This window comes from Schistocerca cancellata, chromosome 3 (assembly GCF_023864275.1).
Source record: "Schistocerca cancellata isolate TAMUIC-IGC-003103 chromosome 3, iqSchCanc2.1, whole genome shotgun sequence".
Lineage (NCBI taxonomy): Eukaryota > Metazoa > Arthropoda > Insecta > Orthoptera > Acrididae > Schistocerca > Schistocerca cancellata.
Genome location: NC_064628.1, coordinates 210,136,174 through 210,161,054, shown reverse-complemented (window position 1 = coordinate 210,161,054; position 24,881 = coordinate 210,136,174). Strand labels below are relative to the sequence as shown.

At 43.5% G+C, this 24,881-nt stretch overlaps 1 protein-coding gene and 1 non-coding gene across 2 annotated transcripts in view; both read right to left on the bottom strand.

The window, feature by feature from the left end:
- Positions 1-24,881, bottom strand: part of LOC126174831 (uncharacterized) — a 512,108-nt gene that overhangs the window by 406,750 nt on the left and 80,477 nt on the right. The window lies entirely within an intron of this gene.
- Positions 19,391-19,474, bottom strand: Trnap-ugg (transfer RNA proline (anticodon UGG)). The gene has a single exon. It is a non-coding gene; the product is annotated as a tRNA-Pro (tRNA).

The following is a 24,881-nucleotide window of genomic DNA, read 5'->3' as shown; positions in this document are numbered from 1 at the left end:
ATTACTGTCCATGTTTCAAGGAAACTGGTGCGTGTCTCCTCCATGCTACCCTCACCAAGGTGATCGACATAGGCTAAGCAGTGTGAAATAATTACGAAGAATTCAGGGCACATATTTCATCGTAGCAATGGTTCATATGTTACACTAGCCATGAGGGTGTTTCAAAAATGACCGGTATATTTGAAACGGCAATAAAAACTAAACGAGCAGCGATAGAAATACACTGTTTGTTGCAATATGCTTGGGACAACAGTACATTTTCTGGCGGACAAACTTTCGAAATTACAGTAGTTACAATTTTCAACAACAGATGGCGCTGCAAGTGATGTGAACGATATAGAAGACAACGCAGTCTGTGGGTGCGCCATTCTGTACGTCGTCTTTCTGCTGTAAGCGTGTGCTGTTCACAACGTGCAAGTGTGCTGTAGACAACATAGTTTATTCCTTAGAACAGAGGATTTTTCTGGTGTTGGAATTCCACCGCCTAGAACACAGTGTTGTTGCAACAAGACGAAGTTTTCAATGGAGGTTTAATGTAACCAAAGGACCGAAGAGCGATACAATAAAGGATCTGTTTGAAAAATTTCAACGGACTGGGAACGTGACGGATGAACGTGCTGGAAAGGTAGGGCGACCGCATACGGCAACCACAGAGGGCAACGCGCAGCTAGTGCAGGGGGTGATCCAACAGCGGCCTCGGGTTTCCGTTCGCCGTGTTGCAGCTGCGGTCCAAATGACGCCAACGTCCACGTATCGTCTCATGCGCCAGAGTTTACACCTCTATCCATACAAAATTCAAACGCGGCAACCCCTCAGCGCCGCTACCATTGCTGCACCAGAGACATTCGCTAACGATATAGTGCACAGGATTGATGACGGCGATATGCATGTGGGCAGCATTTGGTTTACTGACGAAGCTTATTTTTACCTGGACGGCTTCGTCAATAAACAGAACTGGCGCACATGGGGAACCGAAAAGCCCCATGTTGCAGTCCCATCGTCCCTGCATCCTCAAAAGGTACTGGTCTGGGCCGCCATTTCTTCCAAAGGAATCATTGGCCCATTTTTCAGATCCGAAACGATTACTGCATCACACTATCTGGACATTCTTCGTGAATTTGTGGCGGTACAAACTGCCTTAGACGACACTGCGAACACCTCGTGGTTTATGCAAGATGGTGCCCGGCCACATCGCACGGCCGACGTCTTTAATTTCCTGAATGAATATTTCGATGATCGTGTGATTGCTTTGGGCTATCCGAAACATACAGGAGGCGGCGTGGATTGGCCTCCCTATTCGCCAGACATGAACCCCTGTGACTTCTTTCTGTGGGGACGCGTGAAAGACCAGGTGTACCGCCAGAATCCAGAAAGAATTGAACAGCTGAAGCAGTACATCTCATCTGCATGTGAAGCCATTCCGCCAGACACGTTGTCAGAGGTTTCGGGTAATTTCATTCAGAGACTACGCCATATTATTGCTACGCATGGTGGATATGTGGAAAATATCGTACTATAGAGTTTCCCAGACCGCAGCGCCATCTGTTGTTGAAAATTGTAACTAATGTAATTTCGAAAGTTTGTCTGCCTGAAAATGTACTGTTGTCCCAAGCATATTGGAACAAACGGTGTATTTCTATCGCTGCTCGTTTAGTTTTTATTGCCGTTTCAAATATACCGGTCATTTTTGAAACACCCTGTACAACAATGGGTATTTGTGGAAAGATCTGCTAGAACGGTCGCAAACTGCAGTGGGAGGCGAAATGCTTACAGGAAATATTCAATAGTTTTCTGCTAATTAATTGTGTTAATTAAGATACAACACTTGAGGGATGGCACTTTGGATTTTTAATTATGATAACATTGGCTACCATTTTTAATATGATAGCAACTAGTCACATATAGAATTTTCGTGGATCGGTGGATAGGCTAACATTTTCCTCTATTTTCTCGAATTTGAAATGAAAAACATCTAATAACTCGCAAGAACCAAATTTAGTAATAATATCATAATTTTTAATGAACTTGTTCGGAGTCTTCCAACTTACTGGAAAATTTTTTCGAAATGACGAAGATAGTCTACTAATGGACACAGATGGGAATGGAAATCGCTCGTATCTTATCAGAAGAACCGTAGTTGCCTAAGCCAATTAAGAAGACATGAAACATCTAAATATGGATGCCAGGACAAGGTTTTAAGTCCTGCTCCAGCCGAGTCTTTCTCTCGGTCATTGTTATCAGCGAGTGTAGAAAGATTAGGGTCTAACGTATCGTGGAAGAATGATCGACAGTGACAAGTGCCAAATTGGAGAAAACTTTCTCCCCTGTTGTTTTCAAAGGAACTGTCGCGGCAATTTAGTTAAGTGGTGGCTTATGGAAGCCATTGAAAAACTAAATTTGGATGGACGACCATGGATCTGAATCCCGTTCCTTCCCAAAACAAGTCTATTGTGCTGACTCAGCACCACATGGCTCGGTAGCTAATTACACTGTACAGCAGAAGTAAAGGATCACTTTTTCGAACCCATAATTATTTGCCATTGCGACACATAACTTTGAAATTTGGCTCAGTGATGCCTAAAACCTTTCTCTTTAATGATGCAGAAGTGTGGCGCCCTGTGACGTCACGCCCGTGCTCGGTGACACTTCAAATAGCAAGGTGCGTCGACACATGAGGAAAATTTGGCCAGAGCTCAGAAGTTGATTTAAGAAGGGTTAATGATGTCACATTACCAGCAAATTTCACCAAAATTCTGCCCTAGGCCACCGTGGACGAGTCACGTGATGGGAAGTTCGACGTACCCCCTCTTATCCACATTACACTCTTTTTGACGTTTCCACGATGGACGTCAGAACAGGAAAACATTTCAGACACACTGCCACGCAGAATCGACACGAAGAGGCCTCAAGGAAGTAAAGACATAAGGGCGTCAAGGAAACCATTCCTTGCCTTGAGGCGTTGATTCCCACACATTTTGCGGTCAAGAACTACAGTTCACAGTGCTATGACAAACAGGACGACGTTCTCGACAATCTTAGACAATGCTGACACACTACGGACGCTTCTTCTCTTCTATAAAGATAATGTGGGCCAGCAACCCCATCAAACAAGATCGAATTGCTTTGCAGTGCAATGAGACTGCAAATTTTGCTCTGGTGTACAGTGTGGAACCGCAAGGGACTGTTCAGTAGCATCCGACGAAGTTTCATTAACACGATCTGGAGCAACAGCTTTTGCAGCCTTCCTGTTTTGCCCCATCTTATGATCACACAGGAGTGTGACATTGACATATGTGTGAATAAAACGGCACAGGGTTCTTCTAGCATCCCCCAGTTCGGCAATACTGTCAGTGCCACCCACACACGTTTGTTGAGCACTTTAAAATCGTACCTGCACAGGAAAGACTGGTGAGAGAGTCTTGGCCACCTGCTAGAAGGCATGCCGAAGTGGTTGCCTACTGCAGGTGGGTAGGACTCTCCTCACTGGTTTTGTCTGTGCAGGTAGGTTTTAAAAGTGCTCAAAAAACGTGTGTGGGTGGCAGTGAGTGTGGTGCGGAGCTGGGAGGTCTTAGAGGAGTCCATTGCGGTTTTGTTCAAGGGTTTGTCAATGTTATACCCTTCGGTGATCACGTTACAGGAGAGCGCGAAACAAAAGGGCTGAAAAAGCACGAGCACCCTTTTCTGCTTCAGAATCGTGTTCAAATTTCGTCGTGTGGTTTTGAAAGACCCCTTGTTATTTCACACTGTACACCAGAGCAAGAACTGTTGTCGCACTGCACGCCAAAGGGGTGCGATCACGTTCAATGGGATTACTGGCCCACATTATCTTTAGAGAAGGGTTGAAGAGTCCGTGGTGTGTCAGCACTGTCTAAGATTGTCGAGAACAACCAACAGGTCATAACACTGTGAATTGTAGTTCTGGACCGCAAAATGTGTGGGAATCGACGCCTCAAGGTAAGGGGTGGTTTCATTGACGGCCTTTATGTCACCACCTGACGAAGTGTCCATTCATAGTGGCGGTGTATCTGAAACGTTAAGAGGGGGTCGGCGACCTTCACATCATGTGACACGTCCACTGTTGCGCTGGGCAGAGTAGTGGTAAAATTTGGTGACAACGTGACATAACTAACCCACCTTATACCTCTCGTCAACTTCTGAGCTCTGACCCCTTTTTCGCATGCGTCGACACCTTGATGTTTCAAGGCTTGCCTAGCCGGAGGGTGACGTCGCAGGGCACCATGCTTTTGCACCACTATAGAGGAAGGCTGTAGGCGCCTTTGAGCTAAATTTCTAACTTCTGCGACGTAATGGGAAATAATTATGGGGTTTCGAAAAAGCAATGCTTTAACTGTGTTGCGCAGTGCAGTTGGCGCAAGACATTTCCTGGGTCTGCACTGATACTGTTTATCATAGGCATCTCTCGTCAAGACCGTGTGATTTACCATTGATTACCACACCTATGGCAATTCCATGCTGGTGTTTTGTTGGGATGAATTGGAAACCATAAGTTAAAAAATAACCGAAGTTGGTTTATTTCTTCCAGAAACTAGTGATGATTCAACAATCATGGCACAAATGCAATTACTGCATAAGTTTAAATACATAACATCTCTGTTGTGAAGGTTTACTGGGAGTGAAGTATAGAACAGGTGCGTATCAGGTGATTCGCGAACACATGGCACTGGATTTGGCACAGTTTATGCCGCCAGATTATTTATATCGGCCAAGAACAGGACAATGGAGACCTTGAGGCGGCCTGTGTTATCCGGGCAGAGTCGGCTTGTGCGAGTCGATTGCACGGCGCAGGTATACACAACTGTCGCTTGTGGCAGCTGATCCCTTCCAGCAACGCTGCTGCGTAACCTGCGAGCTATTTACGTTGACGCGACGGCAGCAAAACGTGGGCGCTAAGCTGCAAAACGATATGTGCATTTATGGAATTTTGTTGTGTGTGATTTCTTTACTACATATGAAGGGAAGCAGTTAACGGTTATTTATTCGTAAGTGTCACTGTAAGTCGATATTTATTAGAATGGCACTGCCAAAGAATTCACAGTAGTATAATCTGTGGAGAACGAGAGTATCGAGTTTTGCGAGAAATGCATATGTTAATCTGTATTACTTGACCAATTGAGAGCCAGAGTTTGTATAATGCGGTTCACAGGATCTCCCAAATTTCTGCCTGCTCAACACACGGCCTCTGAAACTTCTCTTAAATTGTCCTCACCGCTTGTACACGAAATGGGCAACTAGCAGCAGACTTGTGTTTGTCTTTTGCCAATCTCCCATTGTCCACAACACGTTAGTAGGCCACAGAATAGGACTGTAGCATAGCTCAACTGACGGATACTATTATATTTTTAATGCAAAATATACAAAACGGTAAATTATCATCTTAAATACCCTGGCTGACTAAGGATGGCAGAAAATGTTTGAAATAAACAAATTATACAGTAACGAGCTTCCATTGGATATTTTTCAGCGAAGGATAACATTTAAGTGTTGTGCGAAAAACGCTTGAAAAAGTTGAGTCTTTACATTTTTCACTACACAGTTTTGTTCTGGATGAATACTAGTATATCTTCAATTTTCTTGTTAGTTTTTAGTATGGATGCAGAGTAGAGACTATTCAGTCGACTGTAGGAGTCTGTTTGAAGTCCTGTCAAGTTACCCACAAAAAAGTAAATTTTGGGATGAACAAAGAACAGAAACCAGTATTAAAGCTTTTTCGTTCTACAGAGTGCAGAGGACTCGTCTGCAAAAATACAAGGAGAGAAGGATGCGTGTTTGTCATCAATATAACTTCCTCCGAGGTAGACAGCGAACGATGTGAGTAACGGACATTTACGCATGATGCTCGATAGAACACAAAACGCACCTCCTATTTTTTCATGTTTCAAACCAGAGAGAAACGTTAATGAAGTCACTTCAATTTTTCACGCAGAGGTTTCCTTTATTTTTTTCTGTTAGCTTTTGTTGCCCATTTCGTGCCTAACTTTGAAGATGTAGCAAGTCAGTAATTTCCTACCCGCCCAGACAAAACATGATACTTCCTACCTTAAAATTTTTGGCATTAGGAGCGTCTGGCTTATTTCACTGCACATTACTTTTACAGTGTTTTTAGTGTCACTATCTTCGTGACTAACGAAATTTTCGGTCAATTATTTTCTCTGCACTAGATTCAACACTAATATTTTCGTCTCTGCTACCATCTGCAAGTCATCAGGACCTAGGGGGTACTTGTTTAGATGATAACGCTCTGTTCTACGTGAACGGCGAGTTGCGGAATTCGAGTATGGCGATTAGTGGACTCTTCCTCGACCATTTATGATTTGCAGGGTCTGTGCACTGTGTGTAGGATAACAAAAGTCAATTCTATAAGGGGCGTTCAAAAAGATACTAGCCGGAGGCAAAATTAAAGAAACCAGTACCTGTGTGTTAGAAGTATTGACCCTGGGTGTTGAGACACTTGTCCCACTGTGACACAAGGCGGTGAATGGCTGTCTCATATAATTCCCGGAGCTGCGATGTTAATCAGTTCCGCACGTACAGCTGGACGTCGTCGTCCGAGGTGAGTCGTTTGCCCCTCAGAGAGTTTTTAAGGGGACCAAAAATGGAGTAATCACAGGGAGAGAGCTCCGGACTGTATGGAGGGTGGCCGAGACCCTCCCATTTGAATTTATGCAGGAGTGACGAGACTGTGTTGGCCGTATGATGCTTTGCATGGTCGTGGAGCAGAATGACCCCACGCGTGTGATTGCCTGGTCGTTTTGATTTGATCTCTTGGCGAAGGGTGATCAAGGTTTCCGAGTGATGCTGGGCATTCACAGTTGTCCCGTGCTGCAGGAAGTGAATCAAAAGGGGGCCATCTTGGTCAAAGAAGAACGTCAGCATAACCTTTCCCGCACTCGTGTGGATGGCCTTGGCTTTTTTTGGTGGTGGTGATCGTGGATGCTTCCACTGGAGACTTTGTCGTTTTGATTCTGGTTCGAAGTGATGACAGCATGACTCATCTCCAGCCACCACTAGTGCCAGGAATGCATTCCCTTCCCGAGCATAGCGCTGCAGATGAGCAAGAAGTGGGCTTCCTGGCGTGGCGAAAGACAGTGGGGCACCCATTGGGCACACACTGTTTGCAATGCGACTGGCAGAGTTGGACGACTGATGCATACTGCTACTAGCTCTGTATAGTCACGTGACGTGCACGCGTGCCTTCTAGCGACGGGTTGTGAACCTCCACGCTCAGATCGTAACCACACCTCGTTACACATGCCACGATATTACCGTCCTGTCACCGCTTTGTGCTTTCCAGACTCCGGCTCGTTTCTTCTTGAACGCCCATTATAGCTTAGATTCAGTGGCTTTATAGCTAAGCTGTCTCTACAGAGCAGTTACTCTTACGACTATAAAGATTGGAAAATTTGCTATCCTCATCAAGAGATGTCGGCAGCATGCTCATCAAGCTCACTCATTACGCGTGAACTGAAGCCGTAGGCGCACAGGCTATGCTTTCGAATGTCAACATTGAGCTTGCCGAGTTCAACGTATGGCTGAAGATTCAGAAACGATGTCTCAACGTAGTATACGCGATCGTAACACGCTCCAGAGGCAGCTGTCAGCTGTATCTGGCTCGCAAGTTAAACGGTTCATTTATGAAATGGTGGGCGCAAAATTCCTGCGTCATCTCTGTTAAAAATCACATTTATTTCCTTTTCCAGCTGCTGTACCTGTAGTTCCGTCCGTAGTATACATAAATAAGGACTTCATTATGCTTGAAATAAAGCAAAAAGGGAAGTTCCATACATGGGGTCTTGCCCATTCGTCTCGTATAGGGTGCCTAAAGGATGCTGCGTTCTGGGAATGCTAGACAACAATTCAAGCAAATAACATTAATAGTTTTAGTTCAATAAAGCAGATTGACAAAGCTTTGAATTTACTACGGTGTGCAAGCGATGGGCGACATGCAAATAAGTCAGAGTCATTTGCTGTATACAATGTCCATGTAAGCAATGGGTATGGATCTACTACTCTGCGAATGCTGTCCGCCAAGGCGGGCAGGAGCGGCGCTTATATTCTCTTCGGCTAGAGGGCGGTCATGTCGTGGTGCGGTCCTTGTCAACGGGCTATTGGCTGACGTCGTCTCCCCGCCTTCTTTGCTCTTGTGGTCTTCGTCTTCGTGCCGGCGCTTGTCGATACCCCGCAACACCAGATATACAGTCAGTAAGGGCGTTAGCTTACAAAAATCCCATTTCTAAGACTTCTTCCACAAAAGATAAAAATCCTTTCATCATTCTCACTTTTTAGTAAAACCATAAGGTCATTCTTATTTGATCGCTGTTTCTATTCAGTAGCAGAATCTTCAGAAAATGTCAAATACAGGACTAAATATCTTACTCTCTCTTGTAGATACAACCAATCGAAGACACACACACACGCACACACACACACACACACACACACACACACACACACACACACACACACACACACACACGTTAATAAGGACGTCTCATAACCAATTATAAAGCGCACAAACGTGAGTAAAAGAAAGATTGTATGTAGTGAGACACGAACCTGTAACACACCACATGTCGAGTTTTAACTCTCTGTCTCTCTTCATGACGCTACACTGAACTTCCGAAGCAAGCAACATTTACTGCGTCGCTACCTTCCGAAGGCTTTAATCGCAGATGTGATATTAACTATAGTGTAATTACGACAAACAGTTCTAGAAAAATGTGTTTTTGATGGATCATCACTGTGTCTTTGCCTTCCATACTTTCGTACCACGCTAGCTACAATTTGAAAACTATTTAACCACCAAGATGACGTCTCCCGTCATTTTATCACATCGAATCGTAGAAATAAAGGACAGGTTTTCGAGAGAGTGATTTACAGATGTTTTGAAGCGGAATATATTCATAGGATGTAAGCTATAAAATCAAACCCATCAAATATGGGTGTCAACCGAAAGTCAATATGGCGTCTCCAGAATCTGTGCTGAAGAGAGATAGCATGCATGTGACGTAGGTGGCATTTTTCTATCTCAGTGGTCTACGTTCAACCTCACGTTCAGAATCTCAATCGTTTGACATTTCTCTACATGTTCGGAAAGAATTCTCAACGTGCTATGTCCACGCTATGACTTCAAAAACTCGGCATGGTCGTCGTTGACGCTGGAATGCACGATCCGTGTGCCAATGGCTTCACCTTCTGCTAGGTAGCATGGTAGCGAGAAACTTCTGGCTCGAGTATAAGAGCTCATGACAGGTAGTCGGAGGAAGGGGTTAGAGGGGGGCCACCTCCTTCCCCTCCAGGAATCTGGAGTACAATGTTTTTATTCACATGTGAAGTGGATAATCATTACTTCCCTGGGATATAATAAGTTTTTAAGGTCATCTGTAAAATTTAATTCTTCTAGCATGACATGTATCGAAAGTGAACAACTCATTTACATCCACAACTAAGCTTACTCATCCCCCCCCCCCCCATGCCTAGGTCTGCCTCTACAATTTTTCCTCCCCTCATCCGCCCCCACCAGCTCCTGAGGCTTATCAGCAAGGTGACTTGAGCATACTCGTAGAGGAGGTTGGTTGGTTGGTTTGGGGAAGGAGACCAGACAGCGTGGTCATCGGTCTCATCGGATTAGGGAAGGAAGTCGGCCGTGCCCTTTCAGAGGAACCATCCCGGCATTTGCCTGGAGTGATTTAGGGAAATCACGGAAAACCTAAATCAGGATGGCCGGACGCGGGATTGAACCGTCGTCCTTCCGAATGCGAGTCCAGTGTCTAACCACTGCGCCACCTCGCTCGGTGGTCGTAGAGGAGGGAAATAAGCGAAGTGTGATAGTGAGCCGGCCGAAGTGGCCGCGCGGTTCTGGCGCTGCAGTCTGGAACCGCGAGACCGCTACGGTCGCAGGTTCGAATCCTGCCTCGGGCATGGATGTGTGTGATGTCCTTAGGTTAGTTAGGTTTAACTAGTTCTAAGTTCTAGGGGACTAATGACCTCAGCAGTTGAGTCCCATAGTGCTCAGAGCCATTTGAACCATTTTTTGTGATAGTGAATGAACTCAAATGTAGTAAATTACGTGCGCCGCTACTTCGTCTTTAATGGATACATTATTCCATCACCGCAATCTTTCGATCTTTATATTCTCTTCCTGTCTAGCTTACATATTCTTTATGATATGAAATACGAGTAACACTTCGCTTTCCTCTCTCTGGGACTACATGTTGCGGCGTAAAGTCACGCGTCGGCACAACAGGCGGGAACGTTAGAGCAGAGAGGGCTGTGAAGAAGACGTCGGCCAGTTGTACGCGGACCGACCCTCTCTAGGACGACAACTCGACGGCAGCGCCCTCGACACGAAGACACAAGCGCCGAGCCGCCTGGCCGCAGCCCTGTTGAAGACTGGCAGCTCTACGACTTCCACAGCGGCATCAAGAACAGGAACCTGTACAGCAGCGACGTAGTAACTGTGTTACTTCTCTTGTATTACGAACTGTATATACTGAAGAGACTTCTTATTTGTCTGTAGCCATATGCTTGCGACACATCATTGCAGATTCTCAAAGTTAAGTATTGTCATTTATTTTCCGTATTTGAAACTTCATTAATATGATTTGCTTGAATTGTTGTCTAGCGATCCGACAAGAAAGTTTCCTAGGCCCCCCATATTCGACGAGTAGGCAGGATATAACACAGAAAAAAGGACACAACACTACAAGTATTGCTTTCAGACAATATATAAAATTGAAAACACTATTAATAAACTTGTCTTTTGTCGAATACACCTCCCTGTTGCATTCTCTTACAATTAAAAAAAAGGAACAGAAGAACGAGAGAACAGCAAAGACGAAATCATTATGCTGATTATTCTCATAAGATCCCAGGCTGAAACTCGGTGGACACTTGCTTCAGTGAATAAGGAATATGACCTATATTTTTCGATGAAACTAAAACTGTATTTGAGCTTTTTATCTTTGTGTGGGTCCTTGAAAACTGAAATAAGACGATGAGCGAAGGAAATCAAACAGATTTTTGTAATTTTAGGACGGGACGTATCAGAAAGTACAATACGATGGCTTGCTGAAAAGTAATGCATCAGAACTGCTTGTGTGAAAACTCTTAAAGCATCTAAAATGAAACAAATGTTATTAACATTCTACGCATTAGTTCCTCCTGTCTATATATTTTCAGCTCTCTACCGCTAGAGGGCTTCGAATCGTAGCGTGTACCAGGGCTATTTATAGCGTAACTATGTCGGTGTGTGAGAAATAGGACACTTTAATCGAGTGTCAAATTCGAAGAGTTTGTCCACATGTGGGGTGCCCTCTCTTTCAGCACGACAATGCCAGAGCACACGTGAGCGCTGCGACATTTGCAATAATTCGACGCCTTGGGTTAACTGTTGTCGATCATCCTCCATACGGTCTTAACTTGGGCATCTCCTATTTTCACTTGTTTCCAAATCTTAAAGAACAACTTCGTGGGCATTATTTTGATAGTGATGAAACTGTGCAAACAGAGATAAGGATGTGGCTCTGTCAACAAACACTCTACGGCAACGGTGTGAAGAAACTGATTTCTCGTTGACGGAAATGTGTTTGTCGCCTGGGTGACGATGTTGAGAAATAAATCTGTATAAATGAAGAATACAGACACAGAAGGTTAATAACATTTATTTTAAAAGCTTTAAGATTTTTCACATAAATAAACGGAGGCAAAACTTCTCAGAACGCCCTCGTACAAGTGAAAACGAATTTAGGCCCTCTATTTTGAAATAGTTATAAGAGTGAACTAGTAAGTCCTCAAGAGAAACCGATAACTTTGGTACACATATACAGTTCATTTAAAATTTAATGCTGCAAATTCATAAAGAATTAAACAATTAGTAGCTTGTAATTATTCCAACTGAAACTAACTTGCTTATTTCGCGTGTGCCCAGTAGAACGCCCACCTTCGCCGCCATAGCACTGTGACAGACGACACTGTAGTGTCAACGAGAATGCGAACAGTCGAGAACAGGGGGAACTGGCAGACTCGCCGCGCCATATGCCTATCACCGGCTTGTGTCTATTGCCCATCGTGGCTGCAAGTATGCGAAAAGGCGGCTCTGCTGGTCAACAGACCTACAACCGTGCTTCGGCCTGTGCCATGTCAGATCTGACACAAGGTACAGTGAAACCCTCCCCCAAATATTGACAATATTTTTCAATCAGCTTACATTATTTGTGTACTCTTGCTGTTTTGCAGCTGAAGTATGTGAAAGATATCTTCTTTTATATATGGAGATGGTATCTGTTCTTTCGGACGTGTAATGAATATGATCGGCAGGGGCATTATGAATATAGCGCGGGACAATAAGTTGCGAATGTGAGTCTAACGGGGGTCGTGCCAGAGATAAGTCCCTGCAGTCGCACTATCTTCTGTGCCCTCGGTAGCTCAAATGCCAACACGGTAGCTCAGCGTGTTCGGTCAGAGGGTTAGGTACCCTCTGTAATAAAAAAACTGAGTGAATGGATCAACGAAGAACCTAAATCGGTGTCATCGGACGTCCGCCTCGAACGAATTCAATGAACAATATCGAACAAAATGAGATCAAAAAAAGAAAAAAAGAAAAAAATGGCTCTGAGCCCTTTGCGACTTAACTTCTAAGGTCATCAGTCGCCTAGAACTTAGAACTAATTAAACCTAACTAACCTAAGGACATCACACACATCCATGCCCGAGGCAGGATTCGAACCTGCGACCGTAGCGGTCACGCGGTTCCAGACTGAAGCGCCTTTAACTGCACGGCCACACCGGCCGGAAAAAAAAAGAATGGATAGAGCGTCTGCCATGTAAGCAGGAGATTCCGGGTTCGAATCCCGGTCGGGGCACACATTTTCAACTGTCCCCGTTGACTTATTTCAACGCCTGTATGCAGCTAAGGGTATTCATTTCATTTTAGTATCTTCTTTTACCTAGCGCGTATACTTCTAATACGTGGAGTCCCTTTCCAGCATTTGACGAATTTTCTTTTATTCTTTAGATCTGCTGCTCGATGTCATTGCTCAAGTCATAGTTAACGTACTGAGGGAGGGAAGTCGGCTGTACGAACAGTCTGTGAATGACGTAAACTTTGTTCTGTGTGGTATCGTATCCTAACAGTTTGCGTGTCGTAGTCACTGAGGTGGAATTTGAGGGCTAGCTCAGCTTTTTCTTAAACGAGCGAAGGGAAACAGCCTGAAAACCACATTCTGGCTGGCCGGCGTACCAGCTACGGTCGTTAATCCGCCTCACCGATTCGATCCAAGTCTCCCTCACCTTCCTGTCTCGCAAGCCAGCACGCTGTGCATAAGTTACACGGGCAGGTAAGAGTATCAAAGATAATTATAGTTTCGAAACTCCGGCTACAGTGCAACAACAATACACTGGTCTGTAAGACTTAAGGGACAAAACTAACTTTCACTCGATGTATCAATGCCAAATAACGTAAGTCGATTAAACTTAGACCACACGTAGAAAGAAGTACTACAGTATACTACAGAATGCAACTAAAGCGAATGCCCAATGATCCGAATAGAAAAGACACTCTTCTTCGAAGAGAATATAACACTCAAGTTACTAAGTTGCGTGATCGTCCCCTCGACGTTGCAAAGACGGAACATTTTTCTTAATAGTGTGTGTGATGACCACGGACGATAGTGTACGCTCTACGAGGTGCTCCTATGCAGGCCACAAGATTGGTAAGCAGTTCTTGAGGTAGGCCGTTCCGTTCCTCTACCAGTGCGACTGACAACTGCTGTGGACGTGCCATAGTAGTCTCCCCAACGCATGCCACACGTGCTCTACGCAAGACTTGCGTTTATTTAGTGACTTACGTTGTTTTACTACCACGAGGATATCTACTTCTAAGTTACGAATGTCGGCAGCTGTTATTGATTCTATTCATTTACTTGTCTTCTTTGATGAAGGCGTTCCGGGAGGCTCTGTTTAGTAACTCTGGTTTTGGAGAGAAGGCACTGATTGTATGTTGACACTAGCAGACTTCACATACGACAGGAATCTCTTTGGATTAATTAATAAAAATTGGACCATAGCTACGTGGCGATGCTCCCAACTATGACTTGCGTTACATTTATTACGGTGGCTAGTAGTTGCTATTCATATGTCCATTCATTTCAATAGGAAATGGAAGATAATAATTATTTAACATACTCATCGCGCAATTTACGACAATTAGATGTCAATGATAAGAATATGACAACTGTTCATTTGACCCATACGCCTTCGAGTTGTTTTCCAGAATCTAATCCTAGTTTCTTGGACATCTTAATTTGGGGGGGGGGGTGAATTTTGCAAAATACCTCATACTCGTTGTACAACGCAAAATCTCCCCCCTTTTTTTTTAGACAAATCCACAGTCTCCCACATCTTCTCATGCAACCCACTTCTGGCTCAGTTTTGAAAACTTAAATGACCCCATCTGGCCAAACTTCGCCCTCATATCTGACAAGATCTTTAATTCTAGACGCTTTCCTCTGACTCAGTGTTTTTAAAAGTATTTCCATTTAAAATAAGTCCAGTGTGTCTGGGGCATAATGGCGATATTGTCTCCGTCCTATTGCCTTTTATGTTTATTATTCAATATTTTCTCTGATGTAATCAGCTATTATTTTAACTAAAATTGCCACATAAAATCGCGCAGAAGATATGCGACTATAATTTAAAATTGAGAGCACTTACCTACCGGACTCCAAACTGAACCATGTAATAGCTGTGACAGATGTTTACAGTTCTGAATTATTATGAGATTTAAATACAGGACTTTCTTTCTATTTCTGCACAAGTTTCCAGTACTATTTTGTTATTAGGATGGCCATCTATCTTTTTCTTATGGACGCTAATATCGCAACTATACCTGATAGAACTATGCCACATGTTGGCATACTTTAGCAGATAGGTTTTGAAACGTCGAATCGCCGTCAGTTGAGCACTGATAACGAGGACGTATGCGTCTGACACCATACTTGGCATGTAAGCAATCCTCTTTGGTATTATTACCTTATTAATACATTTAATATCTCTACTCTTGATCACTTCTGTAAGTTATGACTTAGTGTTTCGTTTGACGGACACGCTGATGATGGTGTCACCCGAAACTCCTCAGTATAAAATTTTTGAACAAGTTGTCATTTAGCACCGGCATAAGAAGAGCTCCAAAAAGTATATATTTAAATATCGTTCCATCAGTATAAAATAATTTGACATAAACACAATGTAGATGGACATTTTGGACCACAATTTCATCTCAAGTTTAAACTTTTCTATAAAATATAATCTAATGAAAATTTATTAAAAGTATCTGTACCATTTATAAATAATGATAAATAAAAATAGTATATAGCACTGCTAAAATTCCCTTACCCGCTCATGATCACACATATGAGTTTGCAACAAAATCAAATTCACGTTCATTCCTCAAGAGGCAACTGACGCTTTCCAAGTACGCCGATATAGCAATTTGGCTGTTTCACGTAGTGCATCACTTATTGAACTTCCGAATGCAGTACAAAAGAAATGCAGATAAATGATAATACAGATAACACAACTAAACGATTCAAGATAGGCAGTCTGGACCATATTTACGCGTCCGGACCACAGTTACGGGAAATTATGAAAGTTTCTCTTATTTTATTAATCGAAAACTGCGTCGGCTATGTTTGTATCTGTTTTTAAATATGTCCTATTTTCTGAAGTTTCTCCTCATTCGAATGCTTGAACTATTAACAATAAAACACTCTGCAAAGATTGTATTTGTTTCCAAATGATATACAATTAATCAACACATCTTTCTTAACTGAAGTGTTTACGTTCGTATTTATAACTTCTGTAGCGATAGGAATGTATCTTAACAGCCATTAGTCTCTAACCAGTTGCAGCCACTACAATTTAATCATGTACGTGAAGCTAGGTTTCGATTGTATGCTAAGTGTAACAGAAACTGATTAATTACTGACACAATATGTTTTTATTTCAGCAGTAATGAAAATCATAGCATCAAAATAATTTGTAGAATTTTTTCTGCCCACAGGCCATGTTTTTCATCCTGACCTAAATGGCACATTTCGTATTCGAAAGCAGAGTTTACTACACAAAGTGATGTACACTACTGGCCATTAAAATTGCTACACCAAAAAGAAATGCAGATGATAAACGGGTATTCATTGGACAAATATATTATACTAGAACTGACATGTGATTACATTTTCACGCAATTTGGGTGCATAGATCCTGAGAAATCAGTACCAAGAACAACCACCTCTGGCCGTAATAACGGCTGTGATACGCCTGAGCATTGAGTCAAACAGAGCTTGGATGGCGTGTACAGGTATAGCTGCCCATGCAGCTTCAACACGATACCACAGTTCATCAGGAGTAGTGACTGGTGTATTGTGACGAGCCAGTTGCTAGGCCACCATTGACCAGACGTTTTCAATTGTTGAGAGATGGAGAATGTGCTGGCCAGGGCAGCAGTCGAACATTTTCTGTATCCAGAAAGGCCCGTACAGGACCTGAAACATGCGGTCGTGCATTATCCTGCTGAAATGTAAGGTTTCGCAGGGATCGAATGAAGGGTAGAGCCACGGGTCGTAACGCATCTGAAATGTAACGTCCACTATTCAAAGTGCCGTCAATGCGTACAAGAAAGAGGTGGCCGAGACGTGTAGCCAATGGCACCCCACACCATCACGCCGGGTTATACGCCAATATGGCGATGACGAATACACGCTTCCAATGTGCGTTCACCGCGATGTCGCCAATCACTTATGCGACCATCATGATGCTGTAAACAGAACCTGGATTCATCCGAAATAATGATCTTTTGCCATTCGTGCAACCAGGTTCGTCTTTGAGTACACCATCGCAGGCGCTCCTGCCTGTGATGCAGCGTCAAGGGTAACCACAGCCATGGTCTCCGAGCTGACAGTCCATGCTGCTGCAGACGTCGTCGAACTGTTCGTGCAGATGGTTGTTGTCTTGCAGACGTCCCCATCTGTTGACTCAGGAATCGAGACGTGGCTGCACGATCCGTTACAGCCATGCGGATAAGATGCCTGTCATCTCGACTGCTAGTGATACGAGGCCGTTGGGATCCAGCACGGCGTTCCGTATTACCCTCCTGAATCCACCGATTCCATATTCTGCTAACAGTCATTGGATCTCGACCAACGCGAGCAGCAATGTCGCGATACGATAAACCGCAGTCGCTATAGGCTACAATCTGACCTTTATCAAAGTCCTTACACGAGGCATCACAACAACGTTTCGCTAGGCAATGCCGGTCAACTGGTGTTTGTGTATGAGAAATCGGTTGGAAACTTTGCTCATGTCAGCACGTTGTAGGTGTCGCCACCGGCGCCAACCTTGTGTGAATGCTCTGAAAAGCTAATCATTTGCATATCACAGCATGTTCATCCTGTCGGTTAAATTACGCCTCTGTAGCACGTCATCTTCGTGGTGTAGCAATTTTAATGGCCAGTAGTGAAATAGTGTATAAGAGTCCGGAAACCTTTTGTGACCGTAACGTGTCGTCTTAGTAGTAGAAGCAGTGGTGGTAGTAGCAGTAGTAGTTTTATTAATCCGTAGCTCACTTTTACAAGGATTTTGAACGTATCTTGGTATCACAATTTAAGAACAGCAAAAATAATGTAATTCATATACACTGGCGTTTACATACTTACAGAACAAGTTTGACGAGGATGGGACAGATAGTCGGACAATGTGTTATAGTACGAACCAGCTCAGCATTTGCTGAAAGAATTTAGAGAAACCACGGGAAACCTAAATCACGATGGCCGGATGAAGATTGGAGCCCTGCCCCTCTTGAATGCAGAGCCAGTCTGTTTAAAACAGTGCTACTGCATTATGTTTATCCTTGGTGTACAATAGTGTTTTACGAGAAATTATTTAATAAAACTAATCGTACACTGTTCATTCATTTCTCACTCCTAGCACACTACACACAGTATGCGCACAGTTTTTCAATACGTAACACTACACACACTATAAGCTGATGCGAGAGTCACAGCGACTATGTCTTGTTTCCATTTTGTTTACTGCAACTTTCTATTGCTAGCCTGAAAAACACTGAGTTAGCATCCGACGATAACGAGTGAGATGTTAAGCTTAGAAAGAGGGCGAGGCGTTAGCGTTATACGTTGCATAGCTTCCGAAGTAAGTTTTTCCAAACTCATATTGAAAATAAAAAGTTGCTTGAAGTTCAAAAGTGTGAAAATCTGTAAATTTCTTACGACAGTCCCACACCTCAGCCAGGTCCATTGTAGTTTGGATAAATTTGTGAGTTACGTCATTTATTCGATGCCAGATCCAAATATAACATTGGGACGGTGTATAGCAGTAAAAACAACAGACAAAAACTGCTTGTATCATGAAAACAGTTGAACTAAATTGAAAGTAGCGAACAGAAATGACGCCTAAAAAGAAATCTGACTGAAGGAAACGTGTGTTCGCAAATACTTGGCCTGGAGGTAGCAACTAGCTAGTGTAGGCGCAGTCACACTGTGAAGTACGTTGTGGGATTAGCAATAGACACGCGGCTCTGCACGGCAGCTATTTCTGTGCTCTTGCTGTCTCATTTCTGTCGTCTGCTGGCGAAGCCCCCGTAACACAAGAAACGAACCAGTTCCGGGAACAGGAGCACCGCCGCGAGAGAGCTGGTCGCACGACACACGAGTGCTGCCCAACTCCCCAGCCGTATTAGGATGACACACATTCATACTCCGCAAGTCACCGTACGGGATGGTGGTGGGCAAGTTGTGTTACATGATCATTTCGGCCGGTTTACACATGGTGTTCAGGAGAGTGAGGGTCAGTAAGGCTCGGAATAAGCTGGAATTTCTCTGATTATTTCACGAAATACGAATGTTCCATTCGTAATACCGAGCGAGGTGGCGCAGTGGTTAGACACTGGACTCGCATTCGGAAGGACGACGGTTCAATCCCGCCTCCGGCCATCCTGATTTAGGTTTTCCGTGATTTCCCTAAATCACTCCAGGCAAATGCCGGGGTGGTGCCTCTGAAAGGGCACGGCCGACTTCCTTCCCCATCCTTCCCTAATCCGATGAGACCGATGATCACGCTGTCTGGTCTCCTTCCCCAAACCAACCAACCAACCAACCAACCATTCGTAATAGAAAGTGGGATTTTGGACTCTGAGGACGAAGCCATTACGAGGCGCAAATTGCGTCTTCTTTTGATGTCTGCCACCAGAATATGATTCAAATGGCTCTGAGCACTATGGGACTTAACATCTGAGGTCATCAGTCCCCTATAACTTAGAACTACTTAAACCTAACTAACCTAAGGACATCACACACATCCATGCCCGAGGCAGGATTCGAACCTGCGACCGTAGCGGTCTCGCGGTTCCAGACCGCAGCGCCTAGAACCGCTCAGCCACACAGGCCGGCGTCTGCCACCAGACTCGGAAGAGCACCTACGCCAACTCTCGCTTTCTGAAGGAAACCGTGACGTAACGAGGGTGGCGGATTTGCTCTACCTAGTCTACTGGTTCAGCCTATTAAGGATCAAAACTGACGAGTAGTACTCTACACTCGGTCGAGTATATCTTTCAAGATCGAATTGCATTTTACACGCAATTTTTCTAATGAATTTGAGAGCGTTTGTCTTTCTTGCAGCTAATTTTGTGTAGTTTTTCTACTTTAAATAGCAGTGAACGATGATCTCGCACTTGAAACTTATCGCGAATGGTACAGTTGTAATAATAATAGCCATCACAATTGGCCTCTGGTGGATCACGCGATGTACAATAAAGTGTACTTCCAGTTTTTAGCTTGTCTCTGGGCCCACGTTACTTTCATTCTCTCAAAATGGTCTATTTTCTGATCGTCATGCCAAGTTGTTCCGATCCACTTAGGCTTTTGGTGCCAGACCAACTGTCCAGCCTCGAATTATCGTCCTAAGATTTTTTCTGATTTTTTCTGCCTGCTATATCAAATTGACTCATTCCTGCATCATTCAGGTCGTCTTTTACTGCATCGACGAATTTTATTGCTCAGTTTTGGCTCTACTGTGACTTTGTAGAAATCCACAATCCGTCTAGTTAATCTGGTTGGTGGCATTTCTTCAGTATGCCCATAAAATATTACCCTACATTTTTTTTTTCATTTCCGAATAAAAGTTTGTGTGAATACTATTCAATTCCTGTATTTGCTTTTAGTCTGTATGGTCATTTTTCAATACAATTTTATCTTAAAATATTCCCGATTGCTTTTCGTTATCTCTTTTGGATTTATTAGATGTATCTTTTAAAAATATGGATTTCAACCTAATAGAGGCACTTTGGTTTGATAAGTGTGGTATATTGTCCCCGTTTGCGTATTTTGGGATACATTTCTGTTATAGATGTCTTTCAAGTCCAATAATAATAACACAAACCATTGCCACACAATGAAGAAAATAATATGCGTCTATACCTCTCTTAAAGCGTTAAATTTAATACGTTGCTACCAATACAAATTAATAAATTAAATTTAAAAGATTGAACATAAATATAGAAACACTTCGAGAAATGCATGTTTGAACATAAATGCAAATGTTAGCCAAGACGGCAGGTTGCGCTGTTGCGTTTGCACGGACGGCACCTGTACAGTGTTCTCAAAACGTTGCGAGTGTCAGTGGTCGTCAGAACAGGATTCTGTGAAGCTATGAGCGCATTATGTCGTAGCTAAGTGAATTACATGTGGGAAAATTTCACATGCTCGTGTGTTTGGAGCTTTCGTAACAATGGTAGTGTATCGTATATGGAGAGGCTCCATATCTAAGATTCTACGGAGAAAGCGCAAAAACATCATCCGCTAATTCACAACGCGGACGAAAATGTGTGTTCAGTGATAGTGACGAACGGTCTTTGAAGGGGATTGTGTCGAAAAATGAGAGGCCGACAGCTACAAAACTTAATGTCGCACTCGCGAGCCTTGTCAGCACCGAACCAAGACGAAGAGAGCACCACAGGCAAGGTATTGAAGGGCGAGCTGGAATTCCAAAGCCACTCATTAGCGATGCAAATGCCCGTAACAGGAAAATTTAATGCCGAAGCCGTAAAATCTGGACTGTGGAGCAATGGAAGAAGGTCGTGTGTGTGGATGAGTCTTGTTTCACATTGGCCGAGTTTGCGTCCCAAAAGTGAAAGATGGCAGCAGGAATTTGGTGATGGCTTTTGGCAGCCATACCGTGATATTTCATGAGGATCATGGTTATTCACATTTCTGCCAACGCTTATGTGACCATTTTGGCAGATCAGGTCCATGCAATAGTCCAATGTTTGTGTTCGTTTCCCGTTGTGATGCTGCGTTCCAAGAGGACAGGGCCCGTGTTCACACAGTTCGCACCATCTGGGACTGGTTTTGTGAGCATGAGGATTAATTTTCTCATCTCTCCTAGTCACCACAATAACCACACCTTAGTACTATTGAGTTTTTGTTGTCTACTTGTGGGAGAAGAGTGTGTGATCGCTTTTCACATCCATTTTCGTTACCTGAACTTTCCACTATTTTGCAGGAAGAGTGATGTAAGATTCCCTTGAAAACCAAACAGGTCCTGTACTTATCCATTAAAAAACGACTGGAAGCTTATTTGAATGTTAATGAGATTCCTACACCGTGTTAGGCATGAAAATGTGCTGTATTTCGATGTTTTCATATTTTTGTCCATCCTCTGTACTTCTAAATGTGAGTGCATAATGAGCTATGGATTGTATAACTTCCTCCGCCACTCTGATCCGTGTTTTATGATCACTGTAGGTGAGCTGCACCAAACCAGTCTCAGGACTGAAGACCACAACAGTGACAACATAGGTGTCGGTAGTCTAATTGAAGATTTTCGCAAATTGTTTAGCTGTGGAAAGGGGGGGATGGGGAAAGGAAGAGTTGAGGGTGAGAATTCATACACAGATAAACAGCTGAGGTTCAACAACTGTGATCGCGTAATTTATTTAAAATAAGTTGGGTTTTTATTCATTTCATTTCATGTAGATAACAGAATGTGCGTAGTTTACGTTCAATAATTCAAATGAACAAAATATATAAATACAGTTACTGTTTATTGGACAAGCATTTCAACACTTGCACTCTTCGCTATTGTCATTATAATACTTTTGTGCTGGCTTATGCTGTCACCAGCACATCGGTCGGCAAAGATGTAGCAAGAAGATCGACAGTAGGAGCTGGACCAAGTGCGCCTATGAGTGGTGAGGCCACCTTCTGTAAATGGATGTTCATGCCACCTTTTTGACCTTCGTTTACCTTCGAAGACCTTACTATTTACACCATTGGATTGGTATCGATAGCCACTATCAGAAAATAAGTACCAAACTATAGCATCCCATTAAAAAAAAAAAGTTGACCTTCATATCTCTGAAGCGATCTCACCAAGCAACAAAAAACCAACGTCATATTATAGCCTCCGTTGTCCCATGCAACTTTTGTCCCACAAACTTTGTCCCACAAACTTTTCAGCTACTAGCATATTTTCGGAGTTATTCTCGGTGGGAGTAGTTAATAACTCAGCCTGTATAATTTTGAACAAAGATCGTATGCACAACTATTTATTGTATTATTTTCCCCCTCGTAGTCTGTTTTAACAGAAAAAAGAAAAGTTTTTCTAATTTTACGAGCTGCCAGCTGACTGTCATTCATTCTTTGGATTTATCACAAACTTTTCATAATTTTAAGTCTAATGTGCAAGACTTACATAATGGTTCAAGTGTGGATGGAAAACGTCTCCACAATATATTTGACTTGGGTGAAATTTTCCGCTCTGTTGTGCAATAACTTATATGCAAGAAACTTTGCTGATTACACTTATATGGTCGCCTCCATAACTCAGTGAAACTGCACGCCCATGCCATCACGGTAGCTCAGCGTTATCCGTCATGAACTGGATACCCTCTGCAATTAAAAAAAATGTGGGTGATGCTACCATCGATGGCGTTACGTTATATCTCCATAGAGCTCTTGCGTAGGACACAGGTTCAACTCCCTTGTAGTTCCAGGACTGCAACCGGGTGCACTCAGCCTCGTGTTGCCAACGGAGGAACTACGTGAATGGGAAGTAGCGGCTGCGAGCTCAAGAACGCCAACAGTGGCCGGGAAAGCGGTACACTGACCTCACCCTTCTCCACGCCGCATGCAGTGACGCCACTGGCAGAGGACGACACGGCTATCAGTCGGTTCAACCTGGCCCACCAGGCCCAGAAGGCGGAGGTCTGCTTTACTTGCTTTGACATGTGAACACAGAGACAAGAACGAGTGCCTTCTCACGGCTAATAATCGTCTAATACGAAATATAACTGTCAATGGAAGTCAATGCTGGACAACAATGAGCTGTCCCTCGCATAATATTCTTGTCAGCAGTTTGGATGTATGAGCCTGATTGTGCGATTATTTTCGCACTTGTCAGCTACCGCAGTCTTCGGAACTGTGACGATGATGTTTTTCCGAAAGTCTGGTGGTATATCGCCTGTCTCATACATTCTACATTCGAACCGGAATAGTCGTTTTGTTACCACTTCCACCAGTGATTTTAGAAATTCTGATGAAACGTTATGTATCCCTTCTGCTTTATTTTATCTTAAGTCGTCCAGAGCTCTTTATAAGTCTGATTCTAATATCGATCCCCTATTTCTTCCCAGTCGACTTCTGTTTCTTCTTCCATCACATAATCAGACAAATCCTTCCTCTCATAGGCGTCTTTAGTGTACTCTTTCCACCACTGCATTTAACAATGGGATTCTCGTCGCACTCTTACTGTCATCCCCCTTGCTTTTAACTTCATCAAAGGTTGTTTTGGCATTTCTGCATACCGAGTCAGTCCTTTTTTCTTTTTCGATTTATTCATACGGTACTTTTGATGCAGCCATTTCGCCTTAGCTTCCCTGAACTTCCTTCATTCCCAAGTGACTTGTATTTCTGTATGCCCGAATTTCCCTGAACTTTTTCGTGCTTCCATCTTTCGTTGATCAACTGAAGTATTTCTTCTGTTACCTATGGTTTCTTCTCAGTTACCGCCTTTGTATCTATGTTTTTCTTTCCAACTTCAGTGACTGCCATATTTAGAACTGTCCTCTTCAACCGAACTGCGTGCTGAGCTATTCACCATGACAGTATCTGTGACCTTAGACAACCTATATCCTTTGGTTATTTAGTACTTCCACGTCCCACTTATTTGTGCATTTATTCTTCCTGACTAGTCTCTTAAGCTTCAGCCTACACTTTATCATTACTGGCGATTGTCGTACAGAAATGAATATAGTGTGTTTTCTGAAAAACCATTTTCAGTTTAGTATAACACTATTATTGACAGCAACCAGTACTAAATCTGCTTGATGAATGTCAGGTGTAAGGTAATTTACATACATAAATAGTAGGAGTGAACCCAGAATTGAACCCAGTGGGACTCTTTCGTGATTTGGAATTCATAACTCCGTTTCCTTTGAACTTGTACTAGGAGGTACACACGACACAGTCTGACTGCGCAGACAGAGACGGCGGTGTGTTCAGCGACAGCGAGGAGCGGGCCGGCTGGCTTGGTGAGGTGGGCACAAAGCGGCGGCCGAGGTGGAGGTGAGCCGCGCTGCCAGCCGCTCGTGCCCGCTGCCCACCGCCGCTCGCGCTGTTGCCACGTCGCCCCTCTTGCTGAAACGCCGCCTCTTCCCTACGTGCACATTCCCAGCTCTTACAAACACTTTCACATTTGCAGATGTTCCTGTCACAACCAGGCCGCAGGACACACAAAGTCTCTGAATGATCGTTGTCGACTGCTAAAACACACCACCTCAAATAAAAATCCACGCC